The sequence below is a fragment of the Lepus europaeus genome, chromosome 21, assembly GCF_033115175.1.
Source record: "Lepus europaeus isolate LE1 chromosome 21, mLepTim1.pri, whole genome shotgun sequence".
Lineage (NCBI taxonomy): Eukaryota > Metazoa > Chordata > Mammalia > Lagomorpha > Leporidae > Lepus > Lepus europaeus.
Genome location: NC_084847.1, coordinates 7,784,760 through 7,808,073, shown reverse-complemented (window position 1 = coordinate 7,808,073; position 23,314 = coordinate 7,784,760).

Genomic DNA, 23,314 nt, shown 5'->3' with positions numbered 1-23,314 from the left:
TTTACTTTTAGCAGGGGTCTTACAGGTTGAACCAAACCCAGATGGCTGGAGAAAGAATATTGTCACCTAAGAGAGGAAGACAAGTGTGGTCACCAGGGTATTGCTGAAGGTAGGAGTCTATTCCTTGTTCTCCAGTAGTCAGACAGTTGTTCAAGCATTGTGGATTGAATAATCCTTATGTTCCACGGCAAACAGGAATGGCGCCTTTATCATGCATTTGGTACCTGATTATGTGTGTTTTTTAGCATCTCTTGCTAAGCTCGCTCTCTCCCCTCGGTTTCACTAATCTATCTCTTTTTACAACAGTGCCACACTTTGAAATTTATTGTTCCCCCAGCACTCACAGATATTAAACCTATTATAATCTCAATTTGTTAACTTCCTTAATTTTTTTCCCTTGGATCTTATCACCCATTTATTTGTCCAAATGCATTTTAGAATCACTTTGTCAAGTTTCCCAAAAAATGTCCTCCTGGGATTTATATTGTAAGTGCATTAAACCAGCAAATTAATTAAGAGAGAGCCTATTTATAATATCGTGCCTTGCCTTTTCAGAACATGGTATGTTGCCACATTAAACCAAGGTACTTTTTAAATGCCTCTCTCAATGAAGTTTTATAACTTTGTTTATATAGGGATGTATATTCCTATAGGATTTTAAAAATCATTTTTACTGCTTTGGGGGAAATGAGATCATTTTTCCATTGTATTTTCTAACCTCGTGCTGCTGATAGGTAGAGAGTTACTGATTTTTGTATATTTTTTGTGCAGCCATTTTACTGGCCTTTCTTGTTAGGTCTGAGAGTCTGTCCGACAACTTTCCTGGGCTACATAATCCTATGACTTAGAAGCAACAATCGTATTGCATCTTCTCTCCAAATAAAGTGGTCCTTCGGAAACTTACAACTAATGGTTTCCACTACCCTGCTCAGTAGTACAAAATTCAGATCCCATAAGAGGGGAGAGAAGACACCGTCTACAGCCAGCTTCCTGTATCCATGCAGCGTTCATCGTTGGAGGGTCATCCTACGGTGCCCCAGGTGAGGAGGGGAGCCAGGAATCAGCATCTTGCCCCAAACCAGCGGCTCCTGCATTCTCTGGGTAGGAGCTGTGACCCCCCACCCTTCCTCCGAACTCTCGTCTCTTTTCTGAACTCCTTCCACTTCTTATTGTCTCTGCCCACCCCTACCTTCTCTTTCCTACAATCTCCTTTTTCCCTTCTGACCTGAGCAGCCCTGGGAGACACCTGTCCAGAACACGCTCTCCATTGCACTTGCACTTCTCATTTCCCGGTGCATACACAGCCAGCGCCCTTTGCCGATCCCATCGCTGCACACGACATCGGATCTCATTCTGGACCCACTGGACTGGTAAGAGAAGGGCGACACCCATGACTGTTTCATCCCCTTGTCGGGGCCTGGGGTGGTCAGTCAGTTTCCCTCGCTTAGAACCGGGATGCTGGTCTAAGCTTGGGATTTCTCGTTCTCTCCTCTTAGGACTCGGAACCTCGGTTCTCAGTTGGGGTACTCTTTTTCGGGGGACTCCCTGTGAAAAGGATCCCCTTCCCTGAGGCCGTAGTTTGCCTAATCCATGGGTTCCAAAATGTCTCACATTTCAGCTGACTCCCCTGTGGCCTGCCTCTTAAAAAGCTCGTGCCAGATAGGCCTAAAGGGAGAGAGAGAACAGAAGTGATTCATTAAGCTCTGTACTAAAATTTGGCCTCAATATGAATTAGACAGTGGCTCAAAATGGCCAGAATTCGGCACTCTTGATTTCCAAATTCTCTGCAACCTTGATAGTTTTACGCGGGAAAATGGCAAATGGTCAGAGGTCCCCATTGTCCAAGCTTTCTTCCTCCCTCGGGGTCGGCTTTCCTCACTCCATGTTCTCAGAGGAAGAAGGCTTGGATCCAACTTTTGACCGCCCCACCCCTCCCTTCTCTCTCCCCACCTGAGAAGCCGGCACCTCAGGTACCCGGCACTTTGCTTTCTCACCCTCTCTCTCCCGCCCCTTCTTCCCTGATTTCTCTTTACCCAGTTCTCCCCAAAGGAGAAAAAACTCACTGTATGCCTTCCGCCCCCTCACCGTTCCTTCCCTCATCTCATCTGCTCTGTGACCTTGATCCTGCCAACGACCCCCGGCCCCATATCCCAAGGAATCTGGAGTCTCAGCTTCCGGACTCCTCTCTGACCTCCCGGCGTAATCATCCATCGGATCCCACCCCGCCTCTTCCTGCCACCCTATCCCCTCCCCTAACCCTGTCTCCTCACACTGATCCCAAACCACTCATCCCCTGGAGGGAGGTGGCTGGAGTGGAAGATCCAGTTAGCGTCCGTGTGCCCTTCTCTCTGTCAGACCTTAGCCAGATTGAGGAACGTCTAGGCTCATTCTCAGAGAAGCCCTCCAAATATCCAGAGATTTCTCCACCTAACTCAGTCCTGTAGCTTAACTTGGAATGATCAGTATTTAGTTCTGTGCTCTACCCTAACTCCAGACGAACTTGAACGTATCTGGTATGCTACTGAGCAGCAGTAGCCCAGACAGACACCCAGAGGCAGCTCGAGCTGTCCCCAGAGCCAACCCTAACCCTGATGAGACTTACCAAGCTGGGGACCCGGGGCTACAGGCCCGAGACCACGTGATCTCATGCCTGCTGGTGGCTATGGATAAGAACAGCCATAAACAGGTTAATTGTGAGAAAATTTATGTCCCGCCTTACAGATGCAATGCTAAAGTTTACTTAAACTGATCCCAATTCCCCAGAGGGATGGCTGTATTTAAATACCCCCCTTTATGTCCCACTCAGCTCCAGATATTCATCACAAACTCCAAAAATTACAAGATGGTCCCCAGACCCCTCAGAGGGGCCTCATGGATGTAGCTTTTCATGTTTTTAACAATAGAGATGAGGCATTAAGGACTCAGAAAGAAGTAGATAGAAAACTGAAGTTTCAGATGCTTGCCTCTGTAACCCACCAAGACCCCAACCGCCAGTTCCATCCCACCCTCCAGGGGCCCTGTGATGCAGCAGTGGGCACTGGGCCAAGGTCGGCTCCAACTCGAAGTCCACGTTAGTTAAAGGCTGTAGCCCTCCTGGAGCCTGTATTAAGGGTGGCAATGCCGGACATTGGGCCAGGAGCTGCCCTAACCCGTGGCCTCCCCCTGCCTCGTGTCCCAGATGTGGACAATGGGGTCACTGGAACTTTCTGGAACAGCCCTCTGCCCAAACCCCTCCAGCACAGGACATCGCATCTCTGTGGAACTTAACAGAATGAGGAGGCCCGGGTTCCACAGCCCCCATCCAATGAGTCCAGGGACCCAAGGGTAGCAGGGACAGTGTCTGGCAAGTGAGTTTCTTTCTTGGTGGACACTGGGGCTAGTTTATCTGTTTTAAATGAATATTGCGGTCCACTCCTTCCTTCCTCAGTCTCTGTTGTTGGCATGAAAGGCCTGATAAGACTCTTCCCTTATATTGTTCCTTTGGAGACGTATCTCTCCCGCTTCCTTTCTCGTCCTTCCTAACTGCCCCACTCCTACTTGGGGGCATCTATCTCTATTCCCAACCGGGGATAAAACAAAAACCTTTATATTTCACATTATGGACCTTTCTCTCCACCCCAGACTCCCTCCCTTCCCTTGGTTAATCCTGCAATGTGGGATACTTCCCACCCAGTAATCACCACCCACCATACCCCCATTCGCATCTCTCTAAAGACCCTAAAAAACTAGTGCTGTTTCCCCATATCCTCTAAGCTCAAAAGGCCATAGAGGTCTAAAAGCTATTATAGAACACCTCCTCTGAGCTAACATACTCATTCCCACTCACTCCTCTGATAATACTCCCAGTTAAAAAATCCTGATGGCTCTTACTGTTTGGTACAGGACCTCTGATGTAGTAATGCTGCTGCCCATCCCATATACCTAGTGGTGCCAAACCCCTACATGCACCTCTCCCAAATACCCCTACAACTTCTTTCTTTTCTGTCCTAGACCTAAAGGATGCTTTCTTCACCATTCCTCTTGGCACTTCCCAACTACTCTTTGCCTTTACCAGGTCTGACCCTGGTGCTCGCCTTAGTCGACAGCTCACCTGGACCGAATTACCCCCATGGTTTCCGGAACAGTGGCATCTCGTTGGGCAGGTCCTCCACACAGATCTCGCATCTACTAACCCATTACCCGGCATCCTTTTTCAATATGTTAATGATCTACTCTGTAGCCCCTCCCGAGAGACCTGTCTCCAATATACCACTAGTCGTTTAACCTTTCTAGCTGAGAAATTTTAGGGTATCTCCAGTAATTTCCAATTTTTTGACCTTTTTGGGACTTCCTATGATGCCAGACACTCGCGCAATTCCTCCAGCCCAAAAGCAGGCAATATGTTTCCTTCCTTTCCAATGTATCAAGCAAGACCTCTCTTTCTTGAGACTCATGGGATATTTTTGCATCTGGATTTCAAATTTTTCTCTTATTGCTAAACCTCTCTATGAAGCTACCAAAGGCAATCAAGACGAGCCCTTGCAAGAGCCTTCCTCCCTAGAGACCCCGTTCCAAACCCTAAAGAAGGCTCTTCTACAAGCACCCGCCTTGAGCCGTTCCACCCCCATCCCTAGCAAGCACTCGGAATCTTGGTCCAGGCCACGGCAGCCCTTCTCATACCTGAGGGCCGGAAGGTAAGCCTCTCATGGGTTGCAAGACCTCCTCAGCCACCGGGCTTTTCGATCTGTATGGCCATCTCTTCACTCCACCCTTCTCCAGCCCACTGTTACCTGTCATGGCTGCTCTTCTCTCAACCCAGCTACTCCCCGCCCCACCACCCTCTCTGATCCCCTCAAACCCCATTCCTGCCCTGACTTCCTTGACTTTTCCCCGACCACATTTCACCACCTCACAGACACTCCTATTCCTGAAGCCCTGGATTGGGTCACTGATGGTAGTGCTCCTAAAACTCCCCCTTTTCCTGCTAGATACACAATAGTTGAGGGGCATCCTGATGACACCTCCTCTTCTTCCCTGCATAAGGCCATAGGGGCTGGGCCCCTACCTCCCAACAGGTAGAGTTATTAGCCTTGATTCAAGCCTTCATCTTAGCCAAAGCAAAGACAGTCAATATATACACAGATTCCCAATAGGCCTATAGTATCATCTATTCCAATGCCCAGATATGGCAAGAAAGGGGCCTTCTGACAGCTTGAGGGAGCCCTGCAATAAATGGCAAGTTGATTAAAGCTCTTCTTGATGCTGCCCTCCTGCCAACAAAAGCCACTCTTATTTGATGCAAAGGATACCAGAAAGGCAAACAATACCTATCTGAAGCCAACAAGCAGGCTGATCTGACAGCTAAGCGGTGGCTTGTGGGGAGACGATCCCATCTTTTCTCTTTAACTTAGCTCCTGTGTACTCAGAAACCTCTCAGTTCCAACAACAACGGACATCTAGGAAGGACTCTTGGTGGTTTCTAGATGAAAAACGAATACGCCCTTCCTTTCTCCAAGTTACCTTTCTAAAAAACCTCCATTCCCTCTATCACTCAAACTCCCTTCTCCACTTCCTGAGATCACACATACACCTAAGTCTTGCTCCAAGAGAAACTCTGCATAGCATATCTCAGACATGTAGCATCTGTCAAACCGCTAACCCAAACTCCAATAGCAGGCCATCCCATTCCCCACTCACCAGGCCCATGGATCCCTCCCGGGAGAGGACTGGCAGACTGACTTCACCCATATGCCACCAGATAGGTGAACACGCTAGCTTCTGGGGATGGTGGACACATTCTCGGGGTGGGTGGAAGCTTTTCCCACAACCAACAAAAGAGCTTTTACTGTTTCCTCTATTATCAAATGATATTATCTCAAGATTTGGATTCCATGCTTCCATTCAGACAATGGACAGGAGTTTACCTCTCAAATTACTCAAATTGCTTCATATCTCATGGCATTTTCACATTCCCTATCATCCCCCCTCTTCAGGTAAAGTAGACGGATGAATGGAATTTAAAACAGGCTCTAAGTATACTCTCGCCCAGTTCCACTTAGTCTGGGTAAAACTCCTTCCTTAGCTCTGTTAATTAGATCTCATGCCTGGAAGTCTTTTTGAAAATCCCTATGGAAGGCCTCTTCTTTCACCTGATTTCCCTCCCCTACAAAACTCCAAAGCTATTCCTCCTCCTCTCGCTTCCCCTCTTCTAACTGAAATGCACTGTCACTTACAGACCTGTGCAGACACACACCTGCCCAAACCACACTCTCTGCCTCCTACCTTTCAACCCGGTGACTGGGTTTATCCAAAACAAAACAAGTCTGCTCTAAGGCCAACGTGGCGCAGGCCCTCCCAGGTGATACTGACTACCCCCACCACTGCCCCACTCAAAGAGCACCCCATGTGGGTACATTTGACTTCATTAAAACTAGGAACATCTCCCTCATCTAAGTCTTCTCCCACAACCCACCTCTCACGTTGATGTGCTAACGAGAGGTACCCACAGGTAACTCTGCCTCATTTCGGCCATGGTTTCCACCGTGGGCAGTGTCTCTAGGATCTCCTTTTGTCCTCGTGATCATAGTGCTCCTTACTTCTGCCATGTATAATTAACTTATTCCAAAGGTTCTTACAGGAACAAATAACTGCTATATCTCAAGCCATCTTGCAGGAGTGACACAAGACTGCTCTTCTGCAATCAACCCAATCTCGACTATAGACTACCCTCCCACTTCAGTCCTAGCTCCAGGTCTATGCCCCATATCAGCAGGAAGTAGCCGGGGGAAAACAGCACCCCATCTCCTCATCTACACTCAGAGTCAGGATTGATAGAACAAAGACATAAGCCTCAGCCATTCTCGGTCATTGCCCAAAATATAGAATATAGAATGTATTCCTTGCCCTTGGATCTCAGTTGGGTCTCATGGCCAATGGCCTTCACACCCACTCTGCTTACTATTCCAGGTTCCCAAGGCCCTGCCCGGTTCCAGGAATTCCCCTCTGCATGCTGTCCCCTACCCCTACCCCATCCCTAGCCCTCCCAAAATATGAAAAGGCCTAGCCCCTGGGGGTCGGGGCCTTCTGCCATGTGTTCCATCAATGTGCACAAGGGCAGATGGTCACCCACCTTTACGAATTTATTTGAATAAATCCAGTCTGGCTGTAAGTTCATACACTGCCTCCTCTCTATTCTGCACCTCTTTTCCTTACATTACTTGTGAGGAGGCACCAGTCTGGAAGCTTCCCAACCAGAGGACAAGCTTTGCTGTGGCTTCACACCTAGCCCAGCCCATCTTAAAGACTTACATCTGGTATTTGGCACTGTCCTAAGGGTTCCCACAGGTTCTTCAAGCTCCCCTGTGGTCCTAGGGTGCCCAGTAGAAACCACTCACCACCGTAGTACAGCCAAGCAGGCTGTTGAGCTGATTAGCACAGAAACCTCAGTGTTAGAAGTTACAAGTCTGCTCCTTGACTACTTCAAATCTACTATATACCCTGGGTAAGTTAAAACGTTTTTAAAATGGAAGTAATAATACCTAAGCATAGAGTGGTTACAAGGTTTAAATGGTGTAATTAAAGTGTTTCAGCTAATCCCTGATTCACAGTAATTCTTAAAGATAGCTGTAGTTACAGTGTGCTTATTTTCTCATTATTAAACTTTTTCTAATAAACCGTTTCTTTATGCCCCTTTAGCCGGTGAGTTCCTACAGGGAAGGCTCTCTACTGCTGTTCGTGGTTTTTCCGTCCACGCAGGTGAGCATTTCTCAGGTGTAGTGTAAGACTACTGCACCACGTACCTGAGGTCTTTTATAAAAGGTGGCTCTGCACACACTCCCAACTTTACTCTCCCAAAGTTGCACTCAGAAATATGGGTTTATGCAAGCAGTAAATGAGCCGAATGTAACCCAACACTTGAGAATACCACCTAACATGTGAAGACCCCAAAAGTGAGTGCTTATCAAGCATTGATTGGATCAAAGTAACTGCATGATCCTGTGACTGATTAAGCGGCCCTGTGGGTCATTTACAAGTTGCTTTGTCGTTAGGAACAAAAATGACCTGTCCATGACCCACCATTCGCTGCTGCTAAGAACACCGTACTACAGACTGCTAATTGTACAGGAAGAGGGTCGATTTTGGCTCCCAAATCTGGTCCACATTCAAGGGGTTGCATCTGGTGAAGGTCTTCCTGCTGGCAGAGTTCCAAGGCAGTGCAAGCGTCACACAATGTGTGTGGCCTCCAGTCTTCTCTCTGAGAAAGCCAAGAGTGTTCAGTCCCAGCGGCTACACCCTGAAGACCTTACCTGATCCTGGCCACCTCCCAAAGTCTCCACTCAAACCACCCCAGTTGGATTAAATTTCCACCTTCTTCACACCTCATAATGCAGATTCAACTCAAATTCGGAAAAAAAAAAAAAAGTTGGTATCTGCATGCTAAGTGCATGCTAGGTGCACAGTACCATGGTTGAGCTTGTCCGTGGACGCATGGATAGAAACCAGGAATACACCGTCAAACCCTGAGCCCAGCTCCGGTCATCTGATACTCAGAAGAAAGGAGAGATCAATCCCATACCCACACCCTGTTCCCTGCCACTCCCGCTAACACAGCTCAATGTCACTTTTAAAGGGAAGCTGCTTTTATGGAGAGTCCCTCGGTCGCAGACGTATCCATCAGTTCTGCCATTTAAATACCTAAAATAAGAATCTGTCTTAGCAGTTAAGGAGGTTTATCCAACCTCAAAATACATGTGGCTGCTATTTGTTCTTTTTTGAATTATAAAAGCAATAAATGTTTATAGAAGCAAACCTGGAAGATAAGGATGAATATAAGGAACAAAATAAAACGTCAACCATAATCCCTCCATATATTATTGCTTTCATCTGAATGCTGTTACCGTCATCTTATTTTATTAGCATGTGTGTTTTTATGCAGCTCATAACTTTGCGGAGCTTGGGTAGGCATCGACTACATCATAAAATGGATCCCAAATATTATTTTCAATAGCTACGTAATACTGTCATGGCTATGCCACCATTACCATTTCATTCTCCTCTTGGACATGTAGATTATTTTCAAAGTCTCATTAATAAAAATAATGCCTTATTGAATGTCCTTTTATAAATCCAATTTTTTTGCCTTTGTTATTTGCTTATGATAAATGCCTGGAAGTCGAGGTATGGCATCAGAAGTGAAGAACGTTTCCAAAGCTCGGGATGTATATTGCAAACTGCCTTCCAGCGAGTCTGTAAAAATTTATGTTCCTGTAGAGAGTCTGATCATATCTCTCAGTGATATTTTCTGATGCCCCCCTTCTTGTAATGGGAATCATTCTTCCTTGGCTAAAAGAAAAAGTTCTAAAAACTTGGGAAGGCACAAAAGCAGAGTCAGTCTCCTGGGACGAGGTGCCCCTCCCTGAGACTTTTGTCTCCAAGGGAACAAGGGCAGGTTTCCCCCAGGAGGGGGGCTCTTGGGGGTATTTCCTCAGCCCTTGCTGAGCCCCCTGCGTTTCTAGAAGGGAGAACCTCTGAGGTTCATCCTGGGTACACACAATCAACTCCCCCCTGAGCCTCGAAGTTTCCCCAATCCTAAAGGATGCTGCCAGCCTTGAGAAGGCTCTTTGAGAATGGCGTGAAGGCCGGCGCCTTGGCTTAACAGGCTAATCCTCCGCCTTGCGGCGCCAACACACCGGGTTCTAGTCCCGGGCACGCTGCCGGATTCTGTCCCGGTTGCCCCTCTTCCAGGCCAGCTCTCTGCTATGGCCCGGGAGTGCAGTGGAGGATGGCCCAAGTGCTTGGGCCCTGCACCCCATGGGAGACCAGGAGAAGCACCTGGCTCCTGGCTTCAGATCAGCGAGATGTGCCGGCCGCAGCGGCCATTGGAGGGTGAACCAATGGCAAAAAGGAAGACCTTTCTCCCTGTCTCTCTCTCACTATCCACTCTGCCTGTCAAAAAGAAAGAAAAAAAAGAGAGAGAATGGCATGGGAGCACCAGGGCAGGCCAGAGGGTTGGGAGAGTGGGAATCTCTTCCTCCAGGTGGACCCCGAGAGAGACAAGACTCGGGCCACTCTCGGAGAGGCTCTCCTCTCTCTTCCAGTTTCCCCGTTCACCTTCACATTCTGCCAACAAAGGACGCCGGGCAAGGCTGCCGGGGAGCTAACCCATGAAGGGACCGTTCCCTCAGAAGCCGCCTCCCTGCTGACCAAGAGGCCTTGCTGCACCTTCGTGGCCTCCACGCCACTCCTATGAAGAACAGGTCAGCCTCGCCTGCTCCATCAGCCAGCCTGCACATCGTACAGAGAATACAAATGCTGGCTGGAGACACGCCAGGTTGTGACTGCACCAAAGGACTTTGACGGAGCCGAGGGCAGAACCTGTGAGTGTTCCTCCAAGACCTGTCACTCCCTGCATTTCCCACCTTCCCACGGGGTGGGGCCGTGCAACCAGCGTTGGGCAGTGCGGAGTGAGATCACTACCTGTGTGGACGGTCAGATGCTCACTTCCGAGTTGAGACTCTTAAGAGAGAGGCAGCCCTTGGGATGTTCCTCCCCTCTGCCACATGACCATGGAAGCGGAGTGTCTTGATGCATCCGGTATTGTAACAAATAAAAGTGTATTTTTATCTGATGAAACAGCTAACTTCATCCTAATTAAGATGCAAGCAGAAACCTGGTTTGAGGAGTTTTTGTTTAAATATGTTGTTTGATAACAAAAGCATCCTTTGACTTCCTTGCCCCAAATCCCTGTAGGCTCAGAGCCTGTGTTGGCCTGGGAGCAGCCCATGGAGGATTAGAAGGTAGCCTCCCGACTCATTCCCTGGGATCCTAGCTCCCCGAGCCATACCCACTCCCCCCCAGACTGACTCCCCAAGACCAACGGAATCGGACAAGTGGACGGATCTCCTGGACTTCAGGACCTGGTAAGTCGCCCCAGGACATCAGTATTCAGGCCCGCCTTTGTGTGGAAGGGGAGACTGATCACCTCCCGGCAATCCTAGCGTTTGCATCTGTTGGGTCCTCCCAGGGAGGCACCCGTCCAGTAACGGCAATCATTGTGATTGCTCCCATTGGGTCCTCACAGGAAGCACCTGTCTGGAGTCTCTAATGGAAGACAGTGTGTGTGTGGTGTGAATGTGTGTGTGGCTCCACGGCCCTGCTATGGAGTCTGACTGAGCCCTAATTGCGGTTCTAGGTTCTGTGCAAGGAGAGCGGCCAGGCGGGCAAAGCCATCACAGTCCAGATCGGTGCCTGTTCCAGTGGTCTTTGTCTCTTGTTTTGCGACATGGACCAAGGGGGTGCACATTATGGGAAAATCTCAGACAAAACCAACTGTTCTGCACTGTATGACAAAAACTTTAAAAAGGGTTGCAAACATAAAATTGTGTTCTGAATGGAAAAAAAAAAACAAAAGAGAAGGACATTTTAGATCTTTTTCCTCTCTTGGTTTGTGGTATGTTAACTCCACCCCTGTGCTGGGCGTGGGGAGGAGAAAGGTCAGCTGCCTGGCGGCATGGGGCAGTGATACTTGAAAGACTCCTAGGTCAAGTGAATTTCCAGTGGGCTTTTCGCCCGTGACACCCCAGCCCCTGGCCCACGGTCACTCTGGGGACCCGTCTCGCAGCTGCCTGGACAAGTTTGTATCAGAAACGGTCCCAGGTATCTGACTGCTGACTGGGTGCAGCCTGGAACACCTGTATGGTCAAAGACTAGGCTCAAATTCAACTTGAAGTCTAGGGAAACATAGTTGATAAGGAACAATCTTATGCATAAAAATGCCAGAGTTATGGCTTTTGTGGTAATTTGGTAAAATGTAACTGGACATTGAGTTTGAAGAAATTTCTTTTAAAACCAAAAAGCAAAGTTTTTGCTGTGTAATCTGCCAGGATTGTTTGGTTACTGGGTTTAGCAGATCCAGCAAGGCAACAATGGGTCATCAGAGCTTTGTTATGGCCTCTAAGGTGGATCTTAAAAAGCTAAACATTTTTGGCAGGCTCCGAGGCTCACTAGGCTAATCCTCTGCCTGTGGCGCTGGCACTCCGGGTTCTAGTCCCAGTTGGAGCGCCGGATTCTGTCCCAGTTGCTACTCTTCCAGGCCAGCTCTCTGCTGTGGCCCGGGAAGGCAGTGGAGGATGGCCCAAGTGCTTGGGCCCTGCACCCCATGGGAGACCAGGAGAAGCACCTGGCTCCTGGCTTCGGATCGGCGCAGCGTTCAGGCCGTAGCGGCCATTTGAGGGGTGAACTAACGGAAGGAAAACCTTTCTCCCTGTCTCTCTCTCTCTCTCTGTCTAACTCTGCCTGTCAAAAAAAAAAAATTAAAAATTTTGGTTTAATTGAAAGAAAAAGTGGTCTATAAGTGAAGGGCCAACCTTTGATGTAAAATAGCTGTCAGAGGCCACTCCCCATCTAAGAGGAGGGCAGAGTCGTCACTGCCACAGCTCTTCAGGGAAACCTGTGTGGGTGGGCAGGAAGGATCGGCCATGGGCCACAGGGCAGGGCCAATCCGAGGGAGGGCCGGGGGCCCAAAGCACTCAATGCCAGGCACTGTGGAGGGAGGCGTGGCGCCTGTGATGTGCACTGCTCCTCCAGCTCACCAGGGAGCCCAGACCACCTGCTGGCCCAGCAAGGAACTCCAGAGGTCACAGTGAAGGTGCACCTGGTGATAACCAGATCGGCAGAGCACCCAAGTTGAGTTCCCGTGTATCAGTTGCTGCTTACAAACTACATTAACTCAGCCCCCTTGGAGATGGTTCTACCCCGGCAGGAAGGGACCGAGCAGAATTCTTGTGGCCGGCACTCAGCCCTAGTCTAGAAATCTAGGGCCCATGGGACTTTCACAGTCTCTGCACCAGTTCTCCAAGGACAGCCCCCACTGCTGCTACCTCCCCATCTCCTTCCTCAGAGACCAGAGGCCCCTCCTCTACCACAGAGACCACCACCACGACCTGAGCAACTTGAACTATCAGAGAGCCCATTACCTGCTTCACCCCACCACCACCTGAGGAACCTCAACAGATAGGGCCGTGTCTCCATTCAGCTGAGCCCCAGTGACTACGGGGGGCCACTGCTGGGGGGTGGCAGTAGCAGCAGTGGCATTTCCGGAGTGCAGCCACTTCTCATGCTCCTGTGAGAGATCAGAGGGCCCCGCAGGCTGCCCAACACAGCACTGTGCAGGACACAGGGCTGAGAGCTTCTAGGGGACAGCTGGCTTCTGTCGCATTTGGATCCCCAACTACTCCCTGATAGGCCCCTCCGTGAAGTTACATAAAAGGGGGGAAGAACAATTTAAATGGGGACGACAGCAACCAGAGACCTTTCTGTGGGAGTCCTGAATCCACTCGGGTCTGAGACATCTCCCCCACACTTTCCTAGTGTCAGGAAATCAAAAACACAGAGGAGCCGTGCACCTGGAGAGCCTCACCGTTCCCACAATTTGTCCCAGCTGCATATTAGGGAAATACCCTGTGCCTCCTGGTCCCCATTACTGCCCCAGCTGTGAATCAGGCAGCCCCGGGGACTCCCTGTGTCAGGGACCCCCATCTCACAGTACCTGGTATCTCTCCTGCTGCTCCAGCCCGCATCCCACATCCCATCGTTCGGCCGCTCCAACCCATCTCCCACTTATCTCCCAGTTCCTCTAAGGGTGCTCTCGACAGCTCTTCACCCTAATAAAACTTTTTCTTTGCTCAGCACGGTCTTGGTTGAAAACCATAACAGCTGGTGCCAGAACCTGGGAGGGGCACTGTGGCCACTGGGTCTGGTCCCTCCACGGCTGAGCCGGAGCGACCAGAACTGCCAATCACAGCCCTCTGGAGCCTCGGACCACCTGCAGTGCCGGCTTCTCACCCAGCATCCCGGTCATTTTAACTTTCAGTTGAAATCCTGCTCTGACTGTCCTTGCCTGATGTCCCACACCACCAGGTCCCTCACAGCCGTCGCTGACGCTGCTAGCGCTGAGTGCATCTCTCATCTCGGAGCTGTCTGTCTTCGGTCTTTTGCTGTAAAAAGTCGTGGCAGCACACCCAACAGCCTCCCTCAGCCTCCAGGCCTCTCCCACCACTCAGTGGACGCCTGCACTAGAGGCCGGAGCCTCTCTCTGCAGTGTGCCGCCCCTCACAGGGGATGCCTCTCGAGGTGACCCCCACACTCTCCTGATCCTCTCACCTTCCTATTCAGTGCCACCCCCCTCTTCCTCTCTCTTGTTTCATTCACATCTGCCCTCGCTCTGGCCTCGGCTGCCCCTTGGTCCCAGACCATTTGTAGGAGGGTTCTCCCCAGTGCCTGCTACCTTGTCCTGATTCATCCGTGCCTCTCGCTCACCTGTCTCTAAAACACTATGGGGGCCTCTAATTCTGAGTCTGCTACCAGTGCCTCCTTTGGTCCCTCCAGGCCTTGGGACTTAGAGAAACCATCAACCCTCGCTGCCCAGTCTTTTACTGTAACACGGCGTGGCCTCAATACAAGCTCAATAATCAATCCCAATGGCTGGAGAATGGCTCCCTTGACTGTAACACTTTACACAATTTAGATAATTTTGCTACCGCACGGGCAAGTGGCCTGAAATTCCCTATGTTCAAGCGTTCTTCACCCTTCGCTCTGGTCCCTCTCTCTGTAGTTCCTGCCATACCCATCAGATGCTCCTGGCGAGGGCCCCTATCGAGCCCCTCGATGACCCCAATTCTCCCAATCAGCCACAAACCCTGACCCTAGTCTTTCCTCGCAACTTTGATGTTGAAGAAGCCACCCCTCCTCCCCCTCCTCCTCCTCATCCCCCTCCTCCTCCTCCTCCTCCTCTTCTTCTTCCACTCCCTCGTTCACCTTCTCCCATCTCACCTCCCCCAGCGGCAGCACCAGATCTTGTACTGATGGAGTTTCCCCTCCGAGAGGTTGCTGGGGCAGAGGGCATCGTTCACGTCCACGTCCCGTTCTCCATGGCTGATCTCTCCCGAATCGAGAAGCAACTAGGTTCCTTTTCTAATGATCCTACCTCTTATGCCCCAAAATTCCAGTATCTCACTCAGGCACATGACCTTGCTTGGCATGATCTGTGTATTATCCTCTCCTCTACCCTCACAGCTGACGAGGAAAGGGTGTGGACCTTGGCCCAGGCTCACGCAGATGACATACACCCAACTGATGCAGCTGACCCAGTGCAGGCACATGCCATTCCCACACTGACCCACACAGAAAAAAGCTAAATGCCTAGAAGACGGGACCTGTTACATGTAGCCTTTAAAGTCTTTAATGGGAGGGAGGAACAGGCCCACCGGGCCTCTAGAGACAGGCCAACGTACCAGCTCCTGGCAGCCGCCCTGCGGTTTCCTCCCGAGAAGACGAGCCAGAGCCAGCGGACACCCCTGGGCCAGGCTTCAAGTGCAGCAACACTGGACACCAAGCAAAGGACCACCCCACACCTCGTCCTCAGCTACGCCCCTGCCCAGTGTGGTGAGGAAGGACACTGGAAGGGAGGCTGCCCATCTCTGCCTCATCAGACGGTCAGTCATACAACCCCCACCTCTCCCAAGGGCCTTGGCAATCTTCTGGGACTAGCAACAGATGACTGACACAGCCCTGGGACCTCAGCCCCTCCCACGACCATCACTGTCACCTCCGAGGAACCAGGGTAACTGTCCAGGTAGCAGGTGAGCCTTTATCCTTTCTCATCAGTGGTCAATTGAAGCATCTGAGACAGGTTCCAAAACTGCATTATGGCTCACCAAGCAAAACAAAGGAATGTGAGTGTGCCAAGAAAAAAAACATAGCATATATAAAAGTTCAGAAGCATGAAAGAGCATGGTAAGTTCAAATAACTACAAACAGACCGGTGCTAGTAGGGCACTTTCTCAATCAATGGTCCTGCCAGCCCATAACGGGCAGACCTTCCCTTCCTATATTCCAGTTTTGTGCACTGATGGTGGGCTCCATCAGCCACCTACCTTGGGGCCACTTCCAAGTTCTATCTTTGGGTCTCTGTTTACACGTAGTTTTTAAGTCATGCCCTCCTGTCCTACTCCCTTACTGGGTCAACACTTCCTCTCCGAGCTGCACCTCTCCCTATCTTTTTTGCCCTTCTCCCCCAACTCCTCTTCTTCTATGAACCCCGATCCTGACTACCTCACAGCAGACAAACTCACACCCCCCTGCCACCCTCAGTATAACGGCCTCATTAAGAGTCATCTCTCTAAACTCTCACGAGAACTCCACCTGCCTGGGACCCATCCTCTCCCTGTGGCCCTAACTCGAATCCAAGCCACGCCTCGCACTCCCATCTTTCTCAGCTCCTTGAACAGCCTTTTCTCCCAGCAGACCCTCCCCCTCTCCAACCCCATCCCCTCCAGGATCATCTACCGCCCCTCACTCTACAGAGACAGCCCCTCTGAGAACAGGCCGGCAAGGTTCTAACCCAGCCCCACTCCGATCCTGTGACCCAGACTCTCAGACCTGGGCACTGGGTCTCTCTCAAACACTCTGCCCTCAGGCTCCACAGCCCAGGCGGACAGGTCCACACCTGGTGGTCCTCACTACTCTGACTGCTGCCAGAATCTCCCAGCACCCTCCCTGGATAATTCTCTCCCAGATTAAAAAGGAACCCACTGTGATTTCTGCTCCACCAGATAACACTTCATCTGACACACGTTGTACAACAGAGAAGTACTCCTGCCGACAGGTGGGTCCCACCAAGGGCAAGATCACCAGATGGTCACCCTTCCTGTAATCCCTGAATAACAGTTCCCTGGGTATCAATAAGCACCTTGTCCCCCTCCCCCTCCTCCTGCTCCTCATGTTCACCTCGGCCCTCTCCCTTCCCAAATGTACGTGCCCCTCCCGCCTAAGCCACCTGCTATGAGTCCAAGAGACAACCATTCCGATGCTCCTTTGCTCCTTACCAGCATTGAGGTAACTGCCCACCCTGGTGGAACTCTCCCATGTGGCTGATTTTACAAATCCCCCCAGAACAAAGGTCTGTATGACACCCACCACTCACTGGGGTTAAAGCAACGGGGCAGGGCACTTTAACTGAAAACAGGAGGTTGCTGGGGTTAAGACGGTGCTCAAGGACCTGGGAAAAACTTGTCACAGGTGACCATTCAGTGGGGACCCTTACCACCCTCCCACAAAGACTCAAACCACCTCGCCTTCCACACCCTGACTGGCACTCCTATGTCTCCTTAATCTACCAGCTCCTCAACTCACCCAACTCTCTGGCTGAGGGTTACTGGATTTGCTCCACCCTGTTACCTTCCTTTACAACTATTGAGGTCCCGATAAACTCTGCTCCTGCACCCACCAATGAGACAGTCTCTCCTTTAACTCGCCAGCCTCCCTCACCCGAAATGCCTACACCAGTGTTTCGGTCTAACCTCATCACCATCCCTTGACCTGCTGTCCTCTAACCCCTTTTCCAAGTCCACTCTCTGTGATTCCACAACCCCCGTAACTACAGGGGATTGCTTAGCTGGAGGCCATTTCTTCCAGTGTGGGGGCTCCCTGTACCGCTGTCTGCCACCCAATGCTACCGACATCTGCATTCCAGTAATTGTTCTCCCAGAGGGCTCGGTGGTGCCCCAAGGCCAACCTCTTCCTATATTGGTTTTTCAAACACCCACATTAAAAGGGACATAGTGTCCTTCCTTTCCTAACAGCACTGGGCGTTCCTACAGGAGTGGGGACAGGGGTTGCTGTCAACATATGGTGCTACTCAGCTACAGCAGCTAACACACACCATGAATGCCGAACTAGAATAAGTTGCAGCCTCCATCACAAATCTTCAGGACCAGACTGACTCCCTAGCTGAAGTGGCCCTCCAGACAGAAGGGCATTAGACATTTTATTAGAGAAAGGGGGAACGTGTGTTTCTGGGAGAACCATGCTGCTTTTTCACTAATAATCTGGAGTGGTCAGAGACGTGGCACAGTGACTCAGAGAACGGATCGCTAAGCGACAACAGGAGTCTCGAGGGCAGCAAGGAGGGGGCCTGCTCTCCTCTCTCCTCCCTTGGCTTCTCCCGGTTCTGGGACCCGTAATGCCCACTGGTACTGTACTTCTTTTTGCCCCATGCCTCCTCCACTTCCTACAGGACCATATCAGGAGCATCAGTGCCCACGCGTTTAACCAGATGCTACTGAGCAGTTACAGCCGCCAGCCACACCCATCAGCCTCATAAATGAACACCCCATCTTCCAGGCTGGGCTAAACCCACTCCGCCCCCACTCGGCAGGAAGCAGCTGGACAACTGTCGCCGCCCCTACTTCCTATACCAAAAGGCTGGAAATGTGAGAGTCCTGAATCCACTCGGGTCCGAGACATCTCCCCCATGCTTTCCTGGCATCAGAAAATCAAAAACACAGAGACGCCGTGCACCTGGAGAGCCTCACCCTCCCACAGTCCCAGCTGCGAATCGGAGAAACGTCCTGTGTCTCCTGGTCCCTATCACTGCCCCAGCTATGAATCAGGCAGCCCCGGGACTCCCTGTGTCAAGGACACTCTGTCTCATGGTATCTGGTATCCTCTCCAGCTGCTCCAGCCTGCAGCCCACATCCCTTTGTTCGGCCACTCCAACCCATCTCCCACCTATCTCCCTCCTCCGTGGATACAAGTTCCCTACAAAACCCCAGCCCTACGCATGAGCCCCGAGCTCTTCTCCCCTTGAGGCTGTCCCCACAGTTCCTCACCCTAATAAAACTCTTTGCTCAATATGGTCTTGGTTGTCATTCTTGGTCGTGGTTGAAAACCCCAATGCTTTCTTATTCTTAAAAAGACTGCTAGAGGCACCTGCTTTAGGACTCCTCAATGTGACCCACAGATTCAATTTGTCCATGAAAAGAAATGGTTTTGGAGGTCCTATCCCAAAATATAGGACCCTGAAAGTGACCTGGCCTACCTGTCCAGACACAGTGGTGGCTGGCCCTTGCCTACAAGCCCCAGCTGCTACTGCTCTCCTGGCGAAAGAGGCAGAAAAACTGACTATGGGACAAACCCTAAATACTAAGGCCCCACAAGCAGTCACAGCCCTCCCTGATGGATCACCGAGGGCTCGACTGGCTCACCAGCTCACGTATGAGCCGACCAGGGCCTCCCCGCTAAGAACACCCGAGTGTATCTGGAAGCAGTCAGATGCTGAACCCAGCCACCTTTCTGCCTGCTGAGCCGGGTCCTCCAGACCATGACTCTTTGCAATGACCGATGACATTCACTGGAGTCACCCAGACCTCACGGGCCAGCCTCTGCCTTCTGCAGACTGCTTCCCCTACAGGGATGGAAGTAGCTGGATGGTAGGTGCCTTCCAGGGCATGCAGTGGTAATGGAAACAATAGAACCAAGGAAATAGAACCAGTGGGCTGGTCAGCACAATGGGCAGCGCTGCTAGCCTTAATCAGAGCCCTGGGAATTGAGCAAGGGACAAAAGGTAAACATCTACAGCCTCCAGGTATGCTTTCGCCACCGTCCACACCCACGGAGCGAGAGGACTTCTCACTGCAGGGGGAAAAGCCGTTAAAAACCCAACTGAAAGCCTACGGCTCCTGGAAGCAGCCTGGGAGCCGGCAGTGGGTGCTGTTAGTCACTGCCAGGGACTTCAGAAAGGAGAAAACCCCATGACCAAGGGAAACCAGAAGGCTGACTTAGAGGCAAAACGGGCAGCCTGATGATGGCTCCTCAGGCCCCTACCGGAAAGATATTGACTGTGTTCATTTCGCCTGAACATCCAACGTGTGCCCCAGAAGGAGAAAGCTGGATAAGAGGAAAAAGGGTATCAAAAGTGTGGTCGGATGGTGGCAACTTCCTGACAAACGTCTTTTTGTCCCAGATCACCTGGCCTACTCCCAGCTTCATCAGATTCACGAAAATACATGCAGAAGACAGCATTAGAAGCTCCAGTCAACTGGCATTATTATGTGGCTAAATTCCCCTAAACTTGTGCCACCAGCAATGCCAAACAGGGCCGACCCCAGGCTCCAGAAATATAAAGAACCAGACAAAGCCTGTTTGAAGGTCTAGAGACAGACTGTGCTGAACCACTGTCCAGCAGAGGGTTGGATACCTGTTGGTTAGTGTGTACCACTCAGGCTGGGTGGAGGCGTCCACACCAGAACACAGCCAGAGAAGGCGGGGTTTTGCTAAGATTTCACCCAGGCGTGGGATGCCTACCTCCACTGGGTCAGACAAAGGGCTGGCCTTTGTGGCTGAAATCACACAAGGACTGGCAAACGTCCTACAAGTTAAATGGAACTTACGTGCAGCTTACCAGCCTTGGAGTTCACGGAAAGTTGAGCTCATGAACCGGACCCTAAAACAAGCCCTAAGTAAGTTTTGTCAGGAGACCCAATTGCCCTGGACATCGGTGCTGCCCATAGTTCTCCAAATGAGATGCACACCCCGAGCAGGAATCAAACTCTCACCCTGTGAGATTCTGTTTGGTAGGCCCTCACCCCTTATAGAGATTCCCGGGATAAGAGAGAAGTGGGGAATTTAGAAATCCTTGCCCAGCTACAGCTCCTGGCCACTACTATAGCCCAGCTGCATTGGTGAGTGTTAGAGAGACTTCCTGTGTCTTTGAGTAACCCAGCGTACCATCACAGGCCAGGAGATATCATATGGTAAAAGACGGACACAGAACAACGCCCCTTAGGCCTACATGGACGGGACCATACGCTGTGCTAACCACCCCTACAGCTTTATAGTTTGCAGGAATAGACGCCTGGATCCATCACTCTGAGTAAAGGCTACCGCCCCGCCCGAGAGTTCTGTCAGGTGGACAGTGACCAGGGATCCTGAAAATCCCCTCAGAGTCACCCTCTGAGCCCACTGCCCTGCTCTGACCACACCGGACGTTGGTCAGTCTACGCAAGGCTGAAGCAGCCCTGCTCTGGTCACATACCTGGCAGCCGACTGGCAGAAACCCAGAAAATTCAATGAGGGACACCTGGGAATTAGGGTCACCCTGTCACTCTATGCCGTCTAGATTAATGATAATACTGACCTTGCTGCTGTCCATGGGTCTAGCTGAGATGGCTCCAAAACACTCGAGCCGGTCACAATGGGTTGCTCTAGCCATATTTATATAAGGGTAATGGGTCTCTCAGGAAGAATTTTTCTGTTTCTCACAGCAACCTATGTTTTACACCCCCTCCCCCCCCCCAAAAAAAGGCTTCTAAATGTATTACCAGCAAAGCAGAGACAAAGCCAACAGGTGAGGTGACAAATAGCTGACTCTTGGGGCTTTTGGACTGATATATGGAGCTGGGCGTCCTGGCTCCTCCCCTGGCCAGACCTCCCCTGGTCATCATGAACACGCTAGCCCCACTTGCCTCTGTTGGAAGGCCATGAAGTTCCAAACGCTCCTCCACAGCTACCAGCCAGTTAATTTAAAAGAAGAACAGAAGATGGTGCCCCTTACAATGGTTAAGAGGGCACCAAAGGGGGGGGGGGGAATGTAGAGGAAATACAGCCACAACCAGAGACAAAGAAAGAGAAGCCGAACGCACCCCCCGCCCCCAACACAGACCTTGACAAGTAGCTGCTCCCAGTTAACTAGTGACGCAGCTGCCCACTGTGGTCCTGTCTAGGGAGGGAAGATGTCCTAAGTTCTGCCTCTGTCAACTCCAGTCATACGTCTGTCCTAATTAATCTGCCCATGGTATCTCTTTTACAAACATACCAGACCCACCGACCATTGGAAGTGTGGTCCTAAGTCACGTAGGCTGCAATTGAAACCCATCAATGCTGTAACGGCTAAGGATTGACACTGATGAACCTAGAAATACTGTAAGAAACTTGGAATTGCCACTCAGTTCTCAGGAAATGACCCCAGCTGAGCCCGCTGGCGTCAATAAGCTGCTTGGATCCTTGATCTGGAGCCTGTTTGAACAAAGGGGGTTTCCCCACCCCAGGTTTCTGTAACAAGTGAAGCTAAGGAAATGACAAATCATCACATGATGTGTAGTAAAGAATTTAACTTTGCCCAAAGAGGGGTCCGGCCTTTGCTTCAGACTTGTGCAAGATGGTCTCTAGGCCCTGGGACATCATGCCTGCCAGGGCTGTCTGACTGCTTGGGGGTCCTCTGGTCACGCAGTGTGACTTAGGATGAGGACCAGCCACACAGCATAGTCTGCCAGTGAGATTTAGGGTTGGGACTGAGTCTCTGCCTCTAGAGGGGCTGGAGACCAAGTCACATGGGCAGTCAGCCACACCTTTGGGGCTGAGCCTCGGCATGGGGTGGACACTGCAGCTCATGTGAGCTGTCCAGGCTGGCAGTACTCCCGGTGTACTGGCACATACTGTTGCTGGGGAAAGCTGTTCTGCCCATGACCCCACCGGGGGAGGTCAACCGGCAGTTCCACTTGCCTAACCCTCTTGACCTCTGCTCCACGCATGTCTCCCCTTGTCTGGTCTTAACTTGTGTCACTCGTGGTAGCAAACTACAACTGTGAGATAGCAACTTCCCCGGGGTCCTCCTAGTGATCCTGGGGGCCCCCCAGATTGCAATTGGTGCCAGACGTAAGGGTAGTCGGGGATTCCCACATTCTCCAAATGGAGTCAAAGTGAGGGCACTTCCTGGAGGATTTTCCCTAAGTGCACACAAGGGTAGAGCGAGATCTCAACTCCAGGCCGGCTGACTCTGAGTCCATTGGTCTTTCACAAAAGAGTCACAGGAGCAAGTGGCAACCATGATTCCTAACCTAGTTGTACGTGAAGATTCTGCAGAAGCTTGTTGAAGATCTGCATCGCCAGAGCCCATGGTTAGCCCTACTGACAGCATTTCTAGGAGGTAACGTGTTTAGTATAAAGTCTCTGGCTGATTCTACTGGGGCTCACCTGACCCCATTCCACAGACTCAAGGGACCACACTGGCCTGTGACATCCTCACTGCTGGCAGCAAAGGTATTTTTCCACACTGGGTATCTATTCTCATTGGTGATGGATCCCCACATGCCTTCAGTACCTCTTTGGTTGTGTTCTCCTTGAGGATACAATAGTGTGTCCTTTTTAACTCTGCAGGCTTCTCATCGCACACAGGGACTGGCCCACTGCAGATACCCGGAATGTTTGTTGAGTAGGTAAGTTAATGTCATTCCCAGTAGGACACAGTCATAATTAGCTGTATTACCTGGTATAAATGATCGTGAAAGAGATAAATGCCTGTTGCTCCACATCTTGGAGCCTGCTGTGTAGAGCTGCCCTGGCGAGAAACAAGTGAATCGCAAATTAGCCCTGAAACCATGAATGCCTGCCCTTGGGATGTGCACCTAGAGTTTTCTTCCCAAACCACTGTGGTCTTTTTCATTCCTGTCATCTTCGTACACATGGTGCTCCTCCCCCAGTCAACAGACATGTCGGCCAC